Here is a 20,557-nt window from a genome sequence, read left to right as displayed (position 1 = left end):
AGATTCTACGGGTTCCTGGGATCCGGTGGGGGCGGGGTCACCGCTTCTCCCTGCTCTGCCGAGTGCGGGATCTACAACAGGCGTCACCGCTGGCGGGAGCCTCATCTTCTTGGCGCTGGGGTCAGTCGACTCCATTTTCCTCGAGGGCGTCGCTTCGCGCTCACGGATTTGAGCAGAGTAATGAATGACGAGCCTAGTTGTAGTGCATTGAAGAAGAAGGGGAGCTGGGGGTTTTCTATAGGAGTGAGGAAGAAGGGGAGCTGGTGTTTTCTGTAGGATTGAGGTGAGGAATTTGGGGGTACGAGTGGAGTGAGATGATGTGGGGTGGGTGGGAGCGAGGAGGAAGAAGAGCACCCAGGTTTTTTGGGGGAGGGGGCGGTGTGCTGGGTGTAGGTAGCGCCTCTCATTCAGTAAATATATGGGCTTTTGAATTGATTTTACTATTTACTTGTGTGGATGGGCTGTTTTGTCTGGGGCCCAGAGAAACAATTACTACTAGTAAAGTGGAGACACTCTACAGCTACGCAGAAAAACAATTACTACTAGTACAGTGGAGACACTCTACCGCTTCTGGCTCCTCCTAGGTCATTGAAACGTCTCCCTCTACTGAATGTCGTTATACTTTTGTTCACCGGCATGCGAGCCATGCAGCGCGTGGGCCCAAATGCCATCCACCAAATTAGAAGGTAGTATGGAGGCGGAGAGTCACCCCGGTTGTAGCGCGGCAGTAATGAGCCGTCGTATCACAAAACCCCACCTCCCCGCAGTCTAAGTTTGACGGACGAAGCAACCATCATTTCACTCTTCACTGAATACCCTTCTCCCTCACCGTCTTCAAGAAAGGCAACACTCGCATCTGCCACTCTTCTTCTCTCCCAACGAAGGGAAGGTAAGCGGATCCGTGATGTTCGTATATTTTCATTCAGAGAAAAAAGAACTTTTGCAAAGCAGTAACCGATCCTCACTCTCTTTTTTGTTTCATTGTCATTGCGACTGTGTTTTCCTTTCAGTGGTCTCCTAGTATTCGTCAGTTTCATGATGGACCAAGGAGAACTAGGCAAAGATCTGCCGATATTGGAGCAGACGCGGGAGGCTGATCCCCACGAGACAGAGAGCTCTAAGAAGATGGAGGCCGCCACCGAGCCGAATCCAAATACGCTCACGACCACTACTAAGATGGTCAATGCCTCGTTGAGGTTACAGCCCCATGGCACTACAGGAGCAATTTCCCCCGTTCGAGGATGTGTCCCCCCCCTGCTGAGCTTCCCAAGGTTCGAGTATGTGGTGATTAATAATGCAAAATTTTATTAGCTTTGATGCCATGCTATACATAGTGGTTTAAATAACTTGTGTTTCTTATACTGAAAAGTAATTCAGAATTTGTTTCTGTTTCAGTTAGAGCCCTGATACAGACAAGGATTGTGTGGTTGTACATGTCACTCGCTATGAGGCGGATGACCTGAATATATGCACTTGGAAAACAGAGTTCTTAGGCTGTTGGATCCTGGAAGCCATTTGCGGTTATACCAATGAAGAGTTGTATTCCAGCCTCACTGTTGTCAATCGTGTTGTCTAGGGTGTACTGAAGCACAAGAAGTTCAAAGCTACTCCTTTGTTTATGAGGCATACTGTTCTTGTCAAGCTTATGCAGGAAGATGACGTGGCATGCCTCCACAAACAAGTTTATCAGTGGCAAGGCCACAAGGTTGTCTTCATGAAGGTTCACAGGATTGAGCTGCTGCGGGATGTCCTTGATGATGTTCATGGAAAGGTCCGTCTTGTGTCCAGCCCAAATTAGATCAAGGCATGAAATAGTTGCCCCAACTAGTGTTTAATAGTAGTTTGGATTGTGTCTAATTATCCGAACCTTGCCTGTTATCCACCCCTCTAGGGCTAGTACTCTGTTTGAATCCGTCTATAGGAACTGCTACTACTTTCATGTGCCCATGAATCATGTGAGAACCATCGTAATTGTTGCCTTAACAGATGAGTCCTCACTAGTTTTTTCATGAATATGGCATGGTAAGACATAAGTTGTCATGGTTTATCATACGAGCATTGTGTGTTTTGATGAAATAGAGCACTTGTTCGAGAACTGTGCACTAACGTATACATAAGTACTTGTAAACACTGTTGGTGCTACCCCACTGATACGTCTCCGTCGTATCTATAATTTTTGATTGTTCCATGCCAATATTCTTCAACTTTCATATACTTTTGGCAAATTTTATATTATTTTTGGGACTAACATATTGATCCAATGCCTAGTGCCAGTTCCTGTTTGTTGCATGTTTTATGTTTCGCAGAAACCCAATATCAAACGGAATCAAAACGGGATAAATACGGACGGAGAATTATTTTGGAATATTTGGGATTTTCCGGAGGGAGAATCAACGCGAAACAATGTCCGAGGTGGCCACGAGACAGGGGGCGCGCCCACCCCCCTGGGCGTGCCTGGCACTCTCGTGGGCCACCCGTAAGGCGGTTGACGCCCTTCTTTGGCCGCAAGAAAGCTAATTTCTGGAAAACGATCTTGGTGAAGGTTTCAATCCAATTGAAGTTACAGATCTCCAGATATAAAGGAAATGGTGCCAGGGCAGAATCCCAAAACGCAGAAACAGAGAGATAGATCCAATCTCGGAGGGGCTCTCGCCCCTCCCACGCCATGGGAGCCAAGGACCAGAAGGGAAACCCTTCTCCCATCTAGGGAGGAGGTCAAGTAAGAAGAAGAAGAATGGGGGCTCTCTCCCCCTTGCTTCCGTTGGCGCCAGAACACCGCTGGGGGCCATCATCATTACCGCGATCTTCACCAACACCTCCATCATCTTCACCAACGTCTCCATCACCTTCCCCCATCTATATCCAGCGGTCCACTCTCCCGCAACCCGCTGTACCCTCTACTTGAACATGGTGCTTTATGCTTCATATTATTATCCAATGATTTGTTGCCATCCTATGATGTCTGAGTAGATTTTCGTTGTCCTACCGGTGATTGATGAATTGATATGATTGGTTTAATTTGCGTGTGGTTATGTTGCTGGCCTATTGTGTCCTCCATGTCGCGCAAGCGTGAGGGGTTCCCGATGTAGGGTGTTGCAATATGTTCATGATTCGCTTATAGTGGGTTGCTTGAGTGACAAAAGCATAAACCCGAGTAAGGGGATTGTTGTGTATGGGATAAAGGGGGGACTTGATGCTTTAATACTATGGTTGGGTTTTTCCTTAATGAATCTTTAGTAATTGCGGACACTTGCTAGAGTTCCAATCATAAGTGCATATGATCCAAGAAGAGAAAGTATGTTAGCTTATGCATCTCCCACATAAAACTTGCTATCGGTCTTGTAACGTAGTCAAGTGCTTAAGGACAATTTCACAACTCCTACCACCACTTTTCCACACTCGCTATATTTACTTTATTGCATCTCTATCTAAACAGCCCCTACTTTTTATTTACTTGTTCTTTATTATCTTGCAAACCTGTAATGCCCCGAGACCGACGCTCCAGAAGACTTCCAGCTACTCCGAGTTTCGTCGTGTGATTTGTTTTGTTTGTTGCGTCATTTGCATTGCATCATGCCATCATGTCATTTATTTTTTAAAAACTCAACTAAATAAATCGTATGGATTTTTTTTCGATCCATTTAAATTGAGGGAATTCACTCCTGATTTCTCTTTATAACATATTAAAGCCTCTCAATATTATTAGGGAGCTATAATAAAATATTCCATTTTTGGAATTCACCATAACACACTTGCAAAATCCCAATGCTTCTGTTGTCTTAATTCTTGATCTCCAACTTTGCCATTTATTCTTTCATCATGTTCCGAAGCTCCACCAAATATCTCAACATTTTTTACTACTCCTAAAGTCTAGACTCCATTCAAACTCCTTCGGTGCAAGTTAAATAATTTTAAATTTAACTTCTCCTATTTTGTTGGAACCATTTTTGTTGGGTTGGAAATATTCCGTAAAGCCTTACAAATATGTCCCACCATTTTATTCTTGTTCTTGGCCTTTCTTTTAATTCTTTTGAATTGCTCTCTATTTTTTCTGCTAAAGAGAGAGAGAGAGAAGGAGCCCAGCAGCCTGGGCCTCCCATCCTCCCGCGCCGGCCCAAGGCCAAGCCCCAGCGGCCCCCACCAATCCCTCGTAACCCTAGCCCGAACCCCCTGCCCGATCCCCCACTCTCCCTCGTCTCCTCCCTCGCGCCGTCACCACACACGCAACACACCAGGGAGGAGTCCCCGCACCCGATTCCCCAGCTCCTCGAGCCGGAGGGCCTCGCGTGCGAGCTCGACCCCGAGTGCCTGAGATGCTCTTCCTCCCTTCTCCTCATGCGCCCGCAACCATCGCCTCCCTGCCATGGCCGCGTGCCGCCCCTCTCCTCCGAGCGCCGCGTCGGGCCTCCTGCACTGTAACTAGAGTCCAACTCCGACGCCCCTGCCTCACGTCGTCTTCTTCAACCCCCTGCCCGAGTCCCCTGCATCACGCCCCGTCACCGGAGCCGCGTCAAGCCGCCGTCCTCTCCTCGCCGGTGCGCCCCCCTCCATTCCGGTGCCGGGAACGGAACCCCGCGCCCGGATCTCGCCTCCACCACCATGCGCCGCGTGCCCAACCTCCTCCCTCACCTGCGACCTCCTCCTCGCCGCATCCTGCCGTTGCTCTTCTCGTGCGCCACCATCCCTCTGCTGCCTCACCGGACCTCCATCCTCCGCCTTCTCCCTCCCTGCAGATCCTCCTCCTGCTATTTTACCACACCACCATGCTACCCCGAGCCTCCTCTGCTTGAGCTCCACCTCCTGGCACCCTCGATGGCACTGCTGCCATCTCTGGTGCTTCGTTGTCGTTGCCCGCCTGTTTGCCTTGGGCCCCGGTGTAGCCTCCCCATGTACCAGCAGTCGCCGCTTCTCCTGAAGATCAAAACCCGAGGCATGTGTGCTCCACTGCTAGTTTCGTGGACGACGAGTACCTCTACGATGACCCTGGATGTCTACGAGATGTGTATCACTACAGCCGGTGTGATTTTTGTCAAGTCCGACTACGACGTGCACGACTACATTTGATGTGGATTTCGTCAAGTACCCCTTCGGATATGCCAAGTTCGACTACATGATGCGTCAAGTACCTCTACCGTCGACCCCGTGGGCGTCAAGTTCCTCTCCGAACGTGTACCACGACTTCCACTACGTCGTGTACGACTACTTCCCACGACGACCCGTGAACGACTACCTCCACAACGGCCCGTGAACGACTACTTCCTCTACGAAACGCGTTCCGCCCCGAATGCACGCTTCAAAGGTATAACCCCGAGACGACGACCGCGATGAGATGCCCTTGCATGTATGAGATGCACCGTTTGCACCGTGTTCGAATTGTCACTCGTTTTCCTTGCCACTAACGCGTGGGAACCCGGTAGGCGGGAGCACCCCACCATCTCTAGCATGTTGCGCACATCCGCACGTCTCCTTTTGCACCGGTATCTCCATGAGTTACCGGGACCGGAATGTTTCCGTGGCACCATTTTTGTTTCGCCGCCGTGGCACCCTTTTTGTTCCGCCATGGTGACCAAATGCTTCATAACATGCTCATGTCAACATTTTCATAAAATTGCATAAAACCTATATATGTCATCCGCATCATGATAACAACATTTAAAATGTTTAAACTTGTTGTTGCATTAAATTGCTAAATGCATATGGGGAATTACCGGATTTGTTGTTTTTATATCCGACCCCATTTAAATTGTTTAGATGGTATAGTTTATATTATGCTTCACCTCTTGCCATGTTTAACAACAGTTAATATTGTTGGGTAGCTTAAACGAGAGATAACTAAATAATTGATGTGGTGTTCCGTTAACATGCACCTCATTGCATATTGAGCTCCACTAAAGTTGTAGTATTGTTTGTTGCACTTTTCCATGCCATGCCTCATTAAACCGGACATGCATCATACTTGTTTATGCATCATGACTTGTTTATGCTTGTGTGTTTACTATGTTGTTTGTTTCTTTCTGGGTTGCTTCTCACGTTAGCTTCGGTTTCGTTCCGGAGTTGTGAGGATTCGTTCGTCTACGGCCGTTTGTCTTCTTCTTGGATTCGTTCTTCTTCCTTGCGGGATTTCAGGCAAGATGATCATACCCTCGAAATCACTACTATCTTTGCTATGCTAGTTCGCTCGCTCTTTTGCCATGCCAATGCTACGATGCCTACCATTTGCTTGTCAGCCTCCTAAATTGCCATGTCAAACCTCTAACCCACCATGTCCTAGCAAACCGTTGATTGGCTATGTTACCGCTTTGCTCAGCCCCTCTTATAGCATTGTTAGTTGCAGGTGAAGATTGAAGTTTGTTCCTTGTTGGAACATGGAGATGTTGTTCCTTGTTGGAACATGTTTACTTGTTGGGATATCATAATATATCTTACTTAATTAATGCATCTATATACTTGGTAAAGGGTGGAAGGCTCGGCCTTATGCCTGGTGTTTTGTTCCACTCTTGCCGCCCTAGTTTCCGTCATATCGGTGTTATGTTCCCGGATTTTGCGTTCCTTACACGGTTGGGCTATAATGGGAACCCCTTGACAGTTCGCCTTAAGTAAAGCTCCTCCAGCAATGCCCAACATTTGTTTTACCATTTGCACTAACAACCTACCACCTTCCCTTGGGTTCTGCAGACTCAAGGGTCATCTTTATTCTAACCCCCCCGGGCCAGTGCTCCTCTTAGTGTTGGTCCGAACTGAGCTGCCTGCGGGGCCACCTCAGGGAAACTTGAGGGTTGGTTTTACTCCTAGCTAGACTCATCTGAGTGTGCCCTGAGAAAGAGATATGTGCAGCTCCTATCGGGATTTGTCGGCACATTCGGGCGGTGTTGCTGGTTTAGTTTTACCCTGTCAAAATGTCTTGTTGTACCGGGATACCGAGTCTGATCGGAGTGTCTCGGGTGGAGGTCTATTCCTTCATTGACCGTGAGAGCTTGTCATGGGCTAAGTTGGGACACCCCTGCAGGGTATTATCTTTCGAAAGCCGTGCCCGCGGTTATGGGCAGATGGGAATTTGTTAACGTCCGGTTGTAGAAAACCCGAAGTTGACCTTAATTAAAATACATCAACCGTGTGTGTAATCGTGATGGTCTCTTTCCGGTGGAGTCCGGGAAGTGAACACGGTGTTGGAGTTATGCTTGATGTAGGTTGCTATAGGATCACTTCTTGATCATACTTTTATCGACCGTGCTTTGCCTTCTCTTCTCGCTCTCATTTGCGTATGTTAGCCACCATATATGCTAGTCGCTTGCTGCAGCTCCACCTCATTACTCCATCCTTCCTATAAGCTTAAATAGTCTTGATCTCGCGGGTGCGAGATTGCCGAGTCCCCATGGCTCACCAGATACTTCCAAAACCAGTTTGCAGGTGCCTATGTTACCGAGCAGGTGACGCAACCAAGCTCAAGGAGGAGCTCGATGAAGATCTTGCCCTTTGTGTTGTTTCGTTCTAGTTGATCAGTAGTGGAGCCCAGTTGGGGTCGATCGGGGACCTTTGTCGCATTTGGGGTTCTTCTTTTATTTTGGTTCCGTAGTCGGACCTTGATTGTATCTGTATGATGTAATGCTTTATTCATGTAATTGTGTGAAGTGGCGATTGTAAGCCAACTATGTATCTCTTTCCCTTATGTATTACATGGGTTGTGTGAAGATTACCTCACTTGCGACATTGCTTTCAATGCGGTTATGCCTCTAAGTCGTGCTTCGACACGTGGGAGATATAGCCGCATCGAGGGCGTTACAAGTTGGTATCAGAGCCTTCTCAGACCTTAGGAGCCCCACTGCTTGATCGTTTTTAGCGGCCGAGTTGTGTCTAGAAAAATGTTTTGAGTCATTTAGGATTATATATATCGGAGAGTTAGGAATTCTTTTTACTCCCCAGTCTCTTCATCGCTCTGGTAAGGCATCCTGACGTAGAGTTTTGACTCTTCTCTTCTCAAATTTCACTAAATTTTTTTAGGATCACGCGGGTATCTTGGAATCGTTCCGATGGTTTTATGATGACAACATTGTCTTGGTGCCTCCTGTCAGGGGTTTAGTGGAAGTGTCCCGGGGAGTTGAGCTCTGAGGTGTTGTCGCCATAATTTTATCGTTGCAGTTCTGGAATACCTGAGTTTAGTACGCCGACATCGAAAATCTCTTTTATGCAGTTCGTTGGTGAGATAACCCCGATAATCCAGTACTGAGGTGAGTACGGGAGTATTGCCTTAACTTGTATAACGGATGCTTTTCGAAGGTTGAGGTAGACGATTTCCGAAGGTTTCTTGGTTATGTGTTGAAGGATGGATACAGCTGGATGTAGGATTTGTTAGTTTTGGGTGAGATATTATGCTTCCCCTGTATCCCCAACACCTGATTGCATAACCGGAAAATTTCGGGAGTTTCATAGGTGGGAATTCAAGTAGCTCTTAGGATATCTTTCCGACGGATGTATGATATGAAATTGGGGTTCGACGTCTAGTGGTCCGCCTATCCACGGTCGTTTTTTACAGTGGTCTCATTGTGTCTTAAAGAGTCCTTGGCTATGCCGACTCGGGGACGCTTCGTATGTCAAGTGCACTGCCTTGTACATGATGGTGCTGTACGATCGAGCCCGTGTAGGCCCCACCACGAAAACTTCGGACGAAATCTCTATCATATGTTTGTTCCGGCTTATTCTGCAAGCCAGTCCTTTGTTTTTGTTTTGAGTTATGGTACTCGAGTTGCTTCAATGTCAAGTGTTGATTCCATACCTTCCCCAAATGGTGTTCTCATACTCCGATTTGAATACTAATCATTCTGGATAATCGAGATTGTCTTGTCAATCCTTTTCAACCGATGTGTTTCTCTTCAAGTGGATCCGATCACTTCAACATCAGCAAGACCAATTATCATTTCTTCTCAACGGTGTTTGTTTCATCCGTCTCCAAGTTGCCTTTGTTTTTTCCCGCCCACCCACCCTTTTTCCTCATTTCAATGTCTTCTCATACCGGTGCACCTCTTAATCTTCCACTTCTCGCTATTCAATTATTCTGGAATGCTCAAGATATCTCGAAGATTCGTGTTTCCACTATGCATTCATTCAAGATCTTTCGAGGATGTTCTCTCATTCAAGTCTTTTATTTCATCCGGTGCATTATCTCTCTTCAAATTGTTCAACGGTGTTTCTTTTGAGTGGGCGCTAACCCACAGGTCTTTTTCCAGGATCTTACCTGACTCTTCTTATTTTCCCGGCATTACTCTCAAATTCTTTTCCAAGTTTGACGTAACATTGAGTTATCATCAGTCAAATGCCTTTCTCCTTGATCTTTCAAATTCTTTCATCGTTGGCTCAACCTCTTCGCTTTTGATTCGTCCGGTGTGCCTCAATAATTCTTGGTGGTGTTTCTCGTTGTCATTCTCATCATTTGAAGACCGAAGAAGAGTTTCTCTTTAATCTTGCTCTATTCTCTTCAAGATTCATGGTGCTAGCTTGTTGCCATCCTCTCATAATTGTTTTCGATTGTGAGAATCTTTTTCACCCATCAGGAGATATTCAAGAGTCTTCTCAGTTTGTCATCCGGAGTCCATCAATTCAGGTTTATTCATTCTCAGCCGTCAGTTATCATTCTCCTATCTTGCCGGTGCATCTATCGAATATCCTCTAATCAGTTCTTGATCTCTTTGTTCTCATGTATCTAGTTTGTCTCAAGCACCTTCGTTCATTTGCTAATTCTTACCGGTGATGCACCCCTACTTCGATCATTTTCAATTCTTACGGTGGTTCTTTCAAGATCTCTCTTCCTTGTTCATCATATCAATTCATTTGTTGTTCCAATCCTACCGGTGGTTCGTTGAAGACCTTCTCAAGTTTTAATATATCTCTTTTAATCCTTTCTACGAGAATAAGTAGTATGCCAAATCCGTTGATTGTCATCAATTTAATTGGTGAAGGATAAGCATAACATAATTCTTATTCTTGTTCATCCAAGTGATTAATTCTTTATTCCGGAGGCCCTTAAAATTCTCGGTTTCATTTGTTTCATCTTCTCTTTTTCCCGGAGTTCCAAGCTCTAATTATCACGGAGATCCATCTAAATCATTGCAAGGATTCACCTTGTGTTTTCAATTTCTCTTTCTTTTCATTCCTTTTGTTTACCGGAGTTCTTCATGGAGGTTCTACATGATGGTTCATCAAGGATTTAATTCCCTTCTCAAAGTTTTCATCGAGATTCTTTCCTAAGGAGCTCAAGCTTTCTTCATATGGTAATCCGGAGTGCAATTCTTTCTACCATATTTTGGAGGTGGTATTATGTCATTCTTGATAATTTGAGTTCATGTTCCATGATTCACATGTTGTTAAGAATGAGTTATTTTTAAATCCATCAACCTCGTTGTTGGAGTTATCCTGTGTCATATTTCACCTAAAAGCCTTCCATTGGAATGTTGCTATTTGTGGTGCTTGCCAATGATCCAAGTTATCTCTTTATCATCTTGGTGGAAGAAGTGTTCATTTCTTCGTCGATCTAAAGCTAGCAATCGTTTCCGTTAGTGGCCGGTTGTCACCTCATAATTTTGAGATGTTTTCCATAAGCCCACTACAAGCTTATTCGTTTCGTTGTTGGTTTTTCCCAACAACCCCGTTGTAACCTTCTTGGAAGGGTGCTTTCCAAGCTCAATTGTGGCAGAAGTTGCCATTTCCCCCTCCATTCTGTTATTCCAATGACCTATCTTCTATTCTTTCTTCCGGAGGCATTGTGACGTGGCTCTTTTCACTCACCATCTCGATTCGTGAGGATCGTGTTCTTTTCTTGCTTATCCATTTAACCGGAGTGTCATGTTTTCATTCGAGTTCTCTAATCTTATCAAGTTTTTCCTCCTTCCTCAACTGGAGAGCTGTCTGAAATCCTTCTTACCCATTGTGTCATTCTTTCAATAGTTCCGGAGGCAGTGTGTTGTTGATTTCATCAAGTAACAACCCATCTTCTCAAGTTCATGTTCTATTCCTTCCATGTTCAACCGGAGTACTGCCCGAATTCTTCCCCTCTCATCTTGTTTTAACCGGAGTGGTTTTGAATTCTATCTTGTCCATTAAACTCTTGATTCATGTCTTTGCAACCTTCAAGTTCTCGTAATGTTCCTTGTTCCTTTTTTTTCTAACGGATTGTTTGCAATCTCGTTCTTCTCAGTTGTGCTCTTTCTTTTAAATTGCTCAACCTCTCAAGGTTCTTTGGTTTCACTCATTGGTCGAAGAAGCAACTTAGTTTTACCTCTTCTCTTCCTCTTCCGTTTCTCTCCGGTGCCATCCTAGATCTCGGGACGAGATCCTCTTGTAGTGGTGGAGTGTTGTAACGCCCCGAGACCGACGCTCCAGAAGACTTCCAGCTACTCCGAGTTTCGTCGTGTGATTTGTTTTGTTTGTTACATCATTTGCATTGCATCATGCCATCATGTCATTTATTTTTTAAAAACTCAACTAGATAAATCGTATGGATTTTTTTCGATCCATTTAAATTGAGGGAATTCACTCGTGATTTCTCTTTATAACATATTAAAGCCTCTCAATATTATTAGGGAGCTATAATAAAATATTCCATTTTTGGAATTCACCATAACACACTTGCAAAATCCCAATGCTTCTGTTGTCTTAATTCTTGATCTCCAACTTTGCCATTTATTCTTTCATCATCTTCTGGAGCTCCACCAAATATCTCAACATTTTTTACTACTCCTAAAGTCTAGACTCCATTCAAACTCCTTCGGTGCAAGTGAAATAATTTTAGATTTAACTTCTCCTATTTTGTTGGAACCATTTTTGTTGGGTTGGAAATATTCCGTAAAACCTTACAAATATGTCCCACCATTTTATTCTTGTTCTTGGCCTTTCTTTTAATTCTTTTGAATTGCTCTCTATTTTTTTCTGCTAAAGAGAGAGAGAGAGAAGGAGCCCAGCAGCCTGGGCCTCCCATCCTCCCGCGCCGGCCCAAGGCCAAGGCCCAGCCGCCCCCACCAATCCCTCCTAACCCTAGCCCGAACCCCCCTGCCCGATCCCCCACTCTCCCTCGTCTCCTCCCTCGCGCCGTCACCACACACGCAACACACCAGGGAGGAGTCCCCGCGCCCGATTCCCCAGCTCCTCGAGCCGGAGGGCCTCGCGTGCGAGCTCGACCCCGAGCGCCTGTGATTCTCTTCCTCCCTTCTCCTCGTGCGCCCGCAACCATCGCCTCCCTGCCATGGCCGCGTGCCGCCCCTCTCCTCCGAGCGCCGCGCCGGGCCTCCTGCGCCATAACTGGAGTCCAACTCCGACGCCCCTGCCTCGCGTCGTCTTCTTCAACCCCCTGCACGAGTCCCCTGCATCACGCCCCGTCGCCGGAGCCGCGTCAAGCCGCCGTCCTCTCCTCGCCGGTGCGCCCCCCTCCATTCCGGCGCCGGGAACGGAACCCCGCGCCCGGATCTCGCCTCCACCACCATGCGCCGCGTGCCCAACCTCCTCCCTCACCTGCGGCCTCCTCCTCGCCGCATCCTGCCGTTGCTCTTCTCGTGCGCCACCATCCCTCTGCTGCCTCACCGGACCTCCATCCTCCGCCTTCTCCCTCCCTGCAGATCCTCCTGCTGCTGTTTTACCACACCACCACGCTACCCCGAGCCTCCTCTGCCTTAGCTCCACCTCCTGGCACCCTCGATGGCACTGCTGCCATCTCTGGTGCTTCGTTGCCGTTGCCCGCCTGTTTGCCTTGGGCCCCGGTGTAGCCTCCCCATGTACCTGCAGTCTCCGCGTCTCCTGAAGATCAAAACCCGAGGCATGTGTGCTCCACTGCTAGTTTCGTGGACGACGAGTACCTCTACGATGACCCTGGATGTCTACGAGATGTGTATCACTACAGCCGGTGTGATTTTTGTCAAGTCCGACTACGACGTGCACGACTACATTTGATGTGGATTTCGTCAAGTACCCCTTCGGATATGCCAAGTTCGACTACATGATGCGTCAAGTACCTCTACCGTCGACCCCGTGGGCGTCAAGTTCCTCTCCGAACGTGTACCACGACTTCCACTACGTCGTGTACGACTACTTCCCACGACGACCCGTGAACGACTACCTCCACAACAGCCCGTGAACGACAACTTCCTCTACGAAACGCGTTCCGCCCCGAATGCACGCTTCAAAGGTATAACCCCGAGACAACGACCGCGATGAGATGCCCTTGCATGTATGAGATGCACCGTTTGCACCGTGTTCGAATTGTCACTCGTTTTCCATGCCACTAACCCGTGGGAACCCGGTAGTCGGGAGCACCCCACCATCTCTAGCATGTTGCGCACATCCGCACGCCTCCTTTTGCACCGGTATCTCCATGAGTTACCGGGACCGGAATGTTGCCGTGGCACCATTTTTGTTTCGCCGCCGTGGCACCCTTTTTGTTCCGCCATGGTGACCAAATGCTTCATAACATGCTCATGTCAACATTTTCATAAAATTGCATAAAACCTGTATATGTCATCCGCATCATGATAACAACATTTAAAATGTTTAAACTTGTTGTTGCATTAAATTGCTACATGCATATGGGGAATTACCGGATTTGTTGTTTTTATATCCGGCCCCATTTAAATTGTTTAGATGGTATAGTTTATATTATGCTTCACCTCTTGCCATGTTTAACAACAGTTAATATTGTTGGGTAGCTTAAACGAGAGATAACTAAATAATTGATGTGGTGTTCCGTTAACATGCACCTCGTTACATATTGAGCTCCACTTAACTTGTAGTATTGTTTGTTGCACTTTGCCATGCCATGCCTCATGAAACCGGACATGCATCATACTTGTTTGTGCATCATGACTTGTTTATGCTTGTGTGTTCACTATGTTGTTTGTTTCTTTCCGGGTTGCTTCTCACGTTAGCTTCGGTTTCGTTCCGGGGTTGTGAGGATTCGTTCGTCTACGGCCGTTTGTCTTCTTCTTGGATTCGTTCTTCTTCCTTGCGGGATTTCAGGCAAGATGATCATACCCTCGAAATCACTACTAGCTTTGCTATGCTAGTTCGCTCGCTCTTTTGCCATGCCAATGCTACGATGCCTACCATTTGCTTGTCAGCCTCCTAAATTGCCATGTCAAACCTCTAACCCACCATGTCCTAGCAAACCATTGATTGGCTATGTTACCGCTTTGCTCAGCCCCTCTTATAGCGTTGTTAGTTGCAGGTGAAGATTGAAGTTTGTTCCTTGTTGGAACATGGAGATGTTGTTCCTTGTTGGAACATGTTACTTGTTGGGATATCATAATATATCTTACTTAATTAATGCATCTATATACTTGGTAAAGGGTGGAAGGCTCGGCCTTATGCCTGGTGTTTTGTTCCACTCTTGCCGCCCTAGTTTCCGTCATATCGGTGTTATGTTCCCGGATTTTGCGTTCCTTACACGGTTGGGCTATAATGGGAACCCCTTGACGGTTCGCCTTAAGTAAAGCTCCTCCAGCAATGCCCAACATTGGTTTTACCATTTGCACTAACAACCTACCACCTTCCCTTGGGTTCTGCAGACTCAAGGGTCATCTTTATTCTAACCCCCCCAGGCCAGTGCTCCTCTGAGTGTTGGTCCGAACTGAGCTGCCTGCGGGGCCACCTCAGGGAAACTTGAGGGTTGGTTTTACTCGTAGCTAGACTCATCTGAGTGTGCCCTGAGAAAGAGATATGTGCAGCTCCTATCGGGATTTGTCGGCACATTCGGGCGGTGTTGCTGGTTTAGTTTTACCCTGTCGAAATGTCTTGTTGTACCGGGATACCGAGTCTGATCGGAGTGTCTCGGGTGGAGGTCTATTCCTTCGTTGACCGTGAGAGTTTGTCATGGGCTAAGTTGGGACACCCCTGCAGGGTATTATCTTTCGAAAGCCGTGCCCGCGGTTATGGGCAGATGGGAATTTGTTAACGTCCGGTTGTAGAAAACCCGAAGTTGACCTTAATTAAAATACATCAACCGTGTGTGTAACCGTGATGGTCTCTTTCCGGCGGAGTCCGGGAAGTGAACACGGTGTTGGAGTTATGCTTGACGTAGGTTGCTATAGGATCACTTCTTGATCATACTTTTATCGACCGTGCTTTGCCTTCTCTTCTCGCTCTCATTTGCGTATGTTAGCCACCATATATGCTAGTCGCTTGCTGCAGCTCCACCTCATTACTCCATCCTTCCTATAAGCTTAAATAGTCTTGATCTCGCGGGTGCGAGATTGCTGAGTCCCGTTGGCTCACCAGATACTTCCAAAACCAGTTTGCAGGTGCCTATGTTACCGAGCAGGTGACGCAACCAAGCTCAAGGAGGAGCTCGATGAAGATCTTGCCCTTTGTGTTGTTTCGTTCTAGTTGATCAGTAGTGGAGCCCAGTTGGGGTCGATCGGGGACCTTGGTCGCATTTGGGGTTCTTCTTTTATTTTGGTTCCGTAGTCGGACCTTGATTGTATCTGTATGATGTAATGCTTTATTCATGTAATTGTGTGAAGTGGCGATTGTAAGCCAACTATGTATCTCTTTCCCTTATGTATTACATGGGTTGTGTGAAGATTACCTCACTTGCGACATTGCTTTCAATGCGGTTATGCCTCTAACTCGTGCTTCGACACGTGGGAGATATAGCCGCATCGAGGGCGTTACAAAACCCATCCAATCACACCTACAAAGTACTTCTAGTTTCATACTTGTTCTAGGTAAAGCGAACATCAAGCATGCATAGAGTCGTATCAGTGGCCTATAGGACTTGAGAGAGTATTTGTTCTACCTTTAGCTCCTTGTTTGGTTCGACACTCTTACTTATCGAAAGAGGCTACAACTATCCCGTATACTTGTGGGTTATCAAGACCTTTTTCTGGCGCCATTGCCGGGGAGTCATAGTGTGGGGTGAATATTCTCGTGTGTGCTTGTTTGCTTTATCACTAAGTAATTTTTATTTGTTGTTCTTAGTTGTTTTCTATCTTTAGTTATGGGTAGGAAATGAAAAATACCAAAAAAATTAGTTGTACCTACTACACCAATGGTTGAAGAACCACTCAAAATCTATCACACTACTGAAGCTTTTTACTTGGATCATCTGCGATCCCTTTGTGCTCGTGCTGAAACCCCAACTAGCTTAGTTGAGGGCAAATCTTTAGATGAGCATGCTTGTTATGTGCGACACCGTATATCTGAAAAAGGGAAACTATTATGGGATCAAATTCAACGTTTTCAATGCTATGCTTGGAATTTATGTGAAATATATGATGTTACTTGTTGTTCTGAAAACCCTAAGAAACACCTTCCCCTACCAATGTGAGTTTATTGATAATGGAATCGTATCTTCGTACGCTAAGGGTGTTTATAATTACTATGATGTTCAACAAATTGAAGAATTTGTTGCTTTTAAGGGTGCTTATGAAATTGCTTCTTTGATTGAAAAGTATGATGCTACTCTCTACAAATCTGAAAATTTTCCCATTCTTGAATATTGTTATTATAATTACGCTTCTAATGCCTATGTTAAACCATATATTGAGAAATTCTCCGCTGTCCAAGAAGAGACTAATATTTTGCTGGAAGCTATGGAAGAAGAAATTGATGAAACTGTGAGCTCATTGGATGAAAAAGATGATGAGGAGAGCGAAGAACAAAAGGAGGAAGAGCGGATTGATCACATGTGCCCACCTTCTAATGAGAGTAACGCTTCAACTCATACATTGTTTAATTCCCCTTCGTGCTTATCGAAGGATGATTGCTATGATCCCGTTGATTCGCTTGAAATATCCCTTTTTGATGATGCTTGCTATGCTTGTGGCCAAGATGCCAATATGAATTATGCTTATGGAGATGAACTTGCTATAGTTCCTTATGTTAAACATGAAATTGTTGCTATTGCACCCACGCATGATAGTCCTATTATCTTTTTGAATTCTCCCAACTACACTATATCGGAGAAGTTTGCGCTTATTAAGGATTATATTGATGGGTTGCCTTTTACCATTGCACATGATAATTGTGATGAATGTGATATGCATGTGCTTGCTGCTCCTACATGCAATTATTATCAGAGAGGAACTATACCTCCACCTCTCTATGTTTCCAATATGTTAGAATTGCAAGAAATTGCTTATACTATGCATTGGCCTTTACTATGTGTGCATGAATTGTTCTTTTATGACATGCCGATGCATAGGAAGAGAGTTATACTTCGTTGTTGCATGATATATGTTAATTTGTGCTCACTACTAAATTACAAATCATTTTTAATTAAAATTGGCTTTAATATACCTTGGGATCCGGGTGGATTCATTACTTGAGCACTATATGCCTAGCTTAATGGCTTTAAAGAAAGCGCTGCCAGGGAGACAATCCGGAATTTTTAGAGAGTCATTTATTTCTATTGAGTGCTTTTATATAGTTTAAAAACAAAAAAATATAAAGAGGGGAACCTAAAAACTTTTCAAAAAGGAAAGTAAAAGTGAGAAAGACAAGCATTGTTGAAGTGGGAGAGCTCCTTGATCTTTGTTCATGCTCACGGAAACTTTGTGAATCTTAATTACAGAAACTTGTCATCAAAAATAATTATCCCCTTGTACAATTCCATTGTATTATAAAAATAACGTGCCAAGGTTTGCCTTTAGGATGTTTACAATGCTTGTTGGTTTGTACGGTGCAGGACAGAAACTTTGGCTGTAGTGCGCAATTTTAACTTTTTAACTGGAACGTAAATTGGTTCTGATTATTTTTGCACTGTCTTGATATACAACTTGTTTATTTTTTCTAATTTTGGTAGAATTTTTGGGTTACCAGAAGTATGGTGAATCTTCAGATTGCTACAGACTGTTCTATTTTTGACAGATTCTGTTTTTGATGCATAGTTTACTTGTTTTGATGAATCTATCAATTTATATTAGTGGATTAAGCCATGGAAAAGTTATATTACAGTAGAAACAATTCAAAAACAAAATATGAATTGGTTTTCAACACTACTTAGAGTGGTGATTTGCTTTATTATACTAACGGATCTTACCGAGTTTTCTATTGAAGTTTTGTGTGGATGAAGTGTCTAAACGAGGAGGTCTCGATATGAGGAAAAGGAAGAGAGGCAAGAGATCAAGCTTGGGGATGCCCGAGGCACCCCAAGTAAATATTCAAGGAGACTCAAGCGTCTAAGCTTGGGGATTCCCTGGAAGGCATCCCCTCTTTCTTCAACAAGTATCGGTATGCTTTCGTATTCGTTTCGTTCGTGCAATATGTGCAAGTCTTGGAGCGTCTTTTGCATTTAGTTTTCACTTTTCTTTTATGCACCATGCTGGTATAGATAGTCCTTGGTTGATTTATAGAATGCTCATTACACTTCACTTATATCTTTTGAGTATGGCTTTATAGAATGCTTCATGTGCTTCACTTGTATCATTTGAAGTTTGGATTGCCTGTTTCTCTTCACATAGAAAACTGCCATTTGTAGAATGCTCTTTTGCTTCACTTATATTTGTTAGAGCGGGGTCATATCTTTTTTAGAAAGAATTAAACTCTCTTGCTTCACTTATATCTATTTAGAGAGATGACAGGAATTGGTCATTTACATGGTTAGTCATAAAATCCTACATAAACTTGTGGATCACCGAATATGATATGTTTGATTCCTTGCAATAGTTTTGTGATATAAAGGTGGTGATATTAGAGTCGTGCTAGTTGATTAATTGTGAAATTGATAAATACTTGTGTTGAGGTTTCCAACTCCCGTAGCATGCACGTATGGTGAACCGTTATGTAACGAAGTTGGAGCATGAAGTGTTTTTTGTTTGTCTTCCTTATGATTGGCAGTCGGGGACGAGCGATGGTCTTTCCCTACCAATCTATCCCCCTCGGGGCATGCATAGTAGTACTTTGCTTCGAGGGCTAAGTAGACTTTTGCAATAAGTATATGAGTTCTTTATGACTAATGTGAGTCCATGGATATACGCACACTCACCCTTTCCACATTGCTAGTCTCTATTGTGCCGCGCAACTTTCGCCGGTATCATGAACCCATTATTTACCTTCCTCAAAACAGCCACCATACCTACCTTTCCATAGCCATTCCGAGATATATTGCCATGCAACTTTCCACCGTTCTGTTATTATGACACGTTCCATCATTGTCATATTGCTTTGCATGATTGTAAGATAGCTAGCATGATGTTTTCATGGCTTGTCTGTTTTTTGATGTCATTGCTATGCTAGATCATTGCACATCCCGGTACACCGCCGGAAGCATTCATATAGAGTCATATCTTTGTTCGATTTATCGAGTTGTAATATTGAGTTGTAAGTAAATAAAAGTGTTATGAACATCATTATTAGAGCATTGCCCCAGTGAGGAAAGGATGAAGGAGACTATGATTCCCCCACAAGTCGGGATGAGACTCCGGACTTTATGAAAAATAAAAGAGGCCAAAGAAGCCCAAATAAAAAAATAGGCCAAAGAAGCCCACCAGAAAAAATTATAAAAAAAATAAAAAAAGAAAATGAAAAAATGAGAGAAAAAGAGAGAAGTGGCAATGTTACTATTCTGTTACCACACTTGTGCTTCAAAGTAGCACCATGTTCCTCATAGAGAGAGTCTCCTATGCTTTCACTTTCATATACTAGTGGGAATTTTTCATTATAGAACTTGGCTTGTATATTCCAATGATGGACTTCCTCAAAATGCCCTAGGTCTTCGCGAGCAAGCAAGTTGGATGCACACCTACTTAGTTTCTTTTGTTGAGCTTTCATATATTTATAGCTCTAGTGCATCCGTTGCATGGCAATCCCTACTCACTCACATTGATATCTATTGATGGGCATCCCCATAGCCCGTTGATACGCCTAGTTGATGTGAGACTATCTTCTCCCTTTTTTCCTCACAACCACCACCATATACCACCATAGTGCTATGTCCATGGCTTGCGCTCATGTATTGCGTGAAAGTTGAAAAAGCTGAAGCGCGTTAAAAAGTATGAACCAATTGCTCGGCTCGTCATCAGGGTTGTGCATGATTTGAATGCTTTGTGTGGTGAAGATGGAGCATAGCCAGACTATATGATTTTGTAGGGATGAGCTTTCTTTGGCTATGTTATTTCGATAAGACATAACTGCTTGGTTGGTATGCTTGAAGTATTGTTGTTTTTATGTCAAATGATAGACTATTGCTTTAAATCACTCGTGTCTTAATATTCATGCCATGATTAGATACATGATCATGATTATGCTAGGTAGCATACCACAAAAAAATTATATTTTTATCATTTACGTACTCGAGGATGAGCAGGAATTAAGCTTGGGGATGCTGATACGTCTCCATCGTATCTATAATTTTTGATTGTTCCATGCCAATATTTTTGAACTTTCATATACTTTTGGCAACTTTTTATATTATTTTTGGGACTAACATATTGATCCAATGCCCAGTGCTAGTTCGTGTTTGTTGCATGTTTTATGTTCCGCAGAAACCCAATATCAAACGGAATCCAAACGGGATAAAAATGGATGGAGAATTATTTTGGAATATTTGGGATTTTCCGGAGGAAGAATCAACGTGAAACAGTGT

Source organism: Triticum dicoccoides, chromosome 3B, assembly GCF_002162155.2.
Source record: "Triticum dicoccoides isolate Atlit2015 ecotype Zavitan chromosome 3B, WEW_v2.0, whole genome shotgun sequence".
Lineage (NCBI taxonomy): Eukaryota > Viridiplantae > Streptophyta > Magnoliopsida > Poales > Poaceae > Triticum > Triticum dicoccoides.
Note: the sequence above shows the minus strand (reverse complement) of the source record.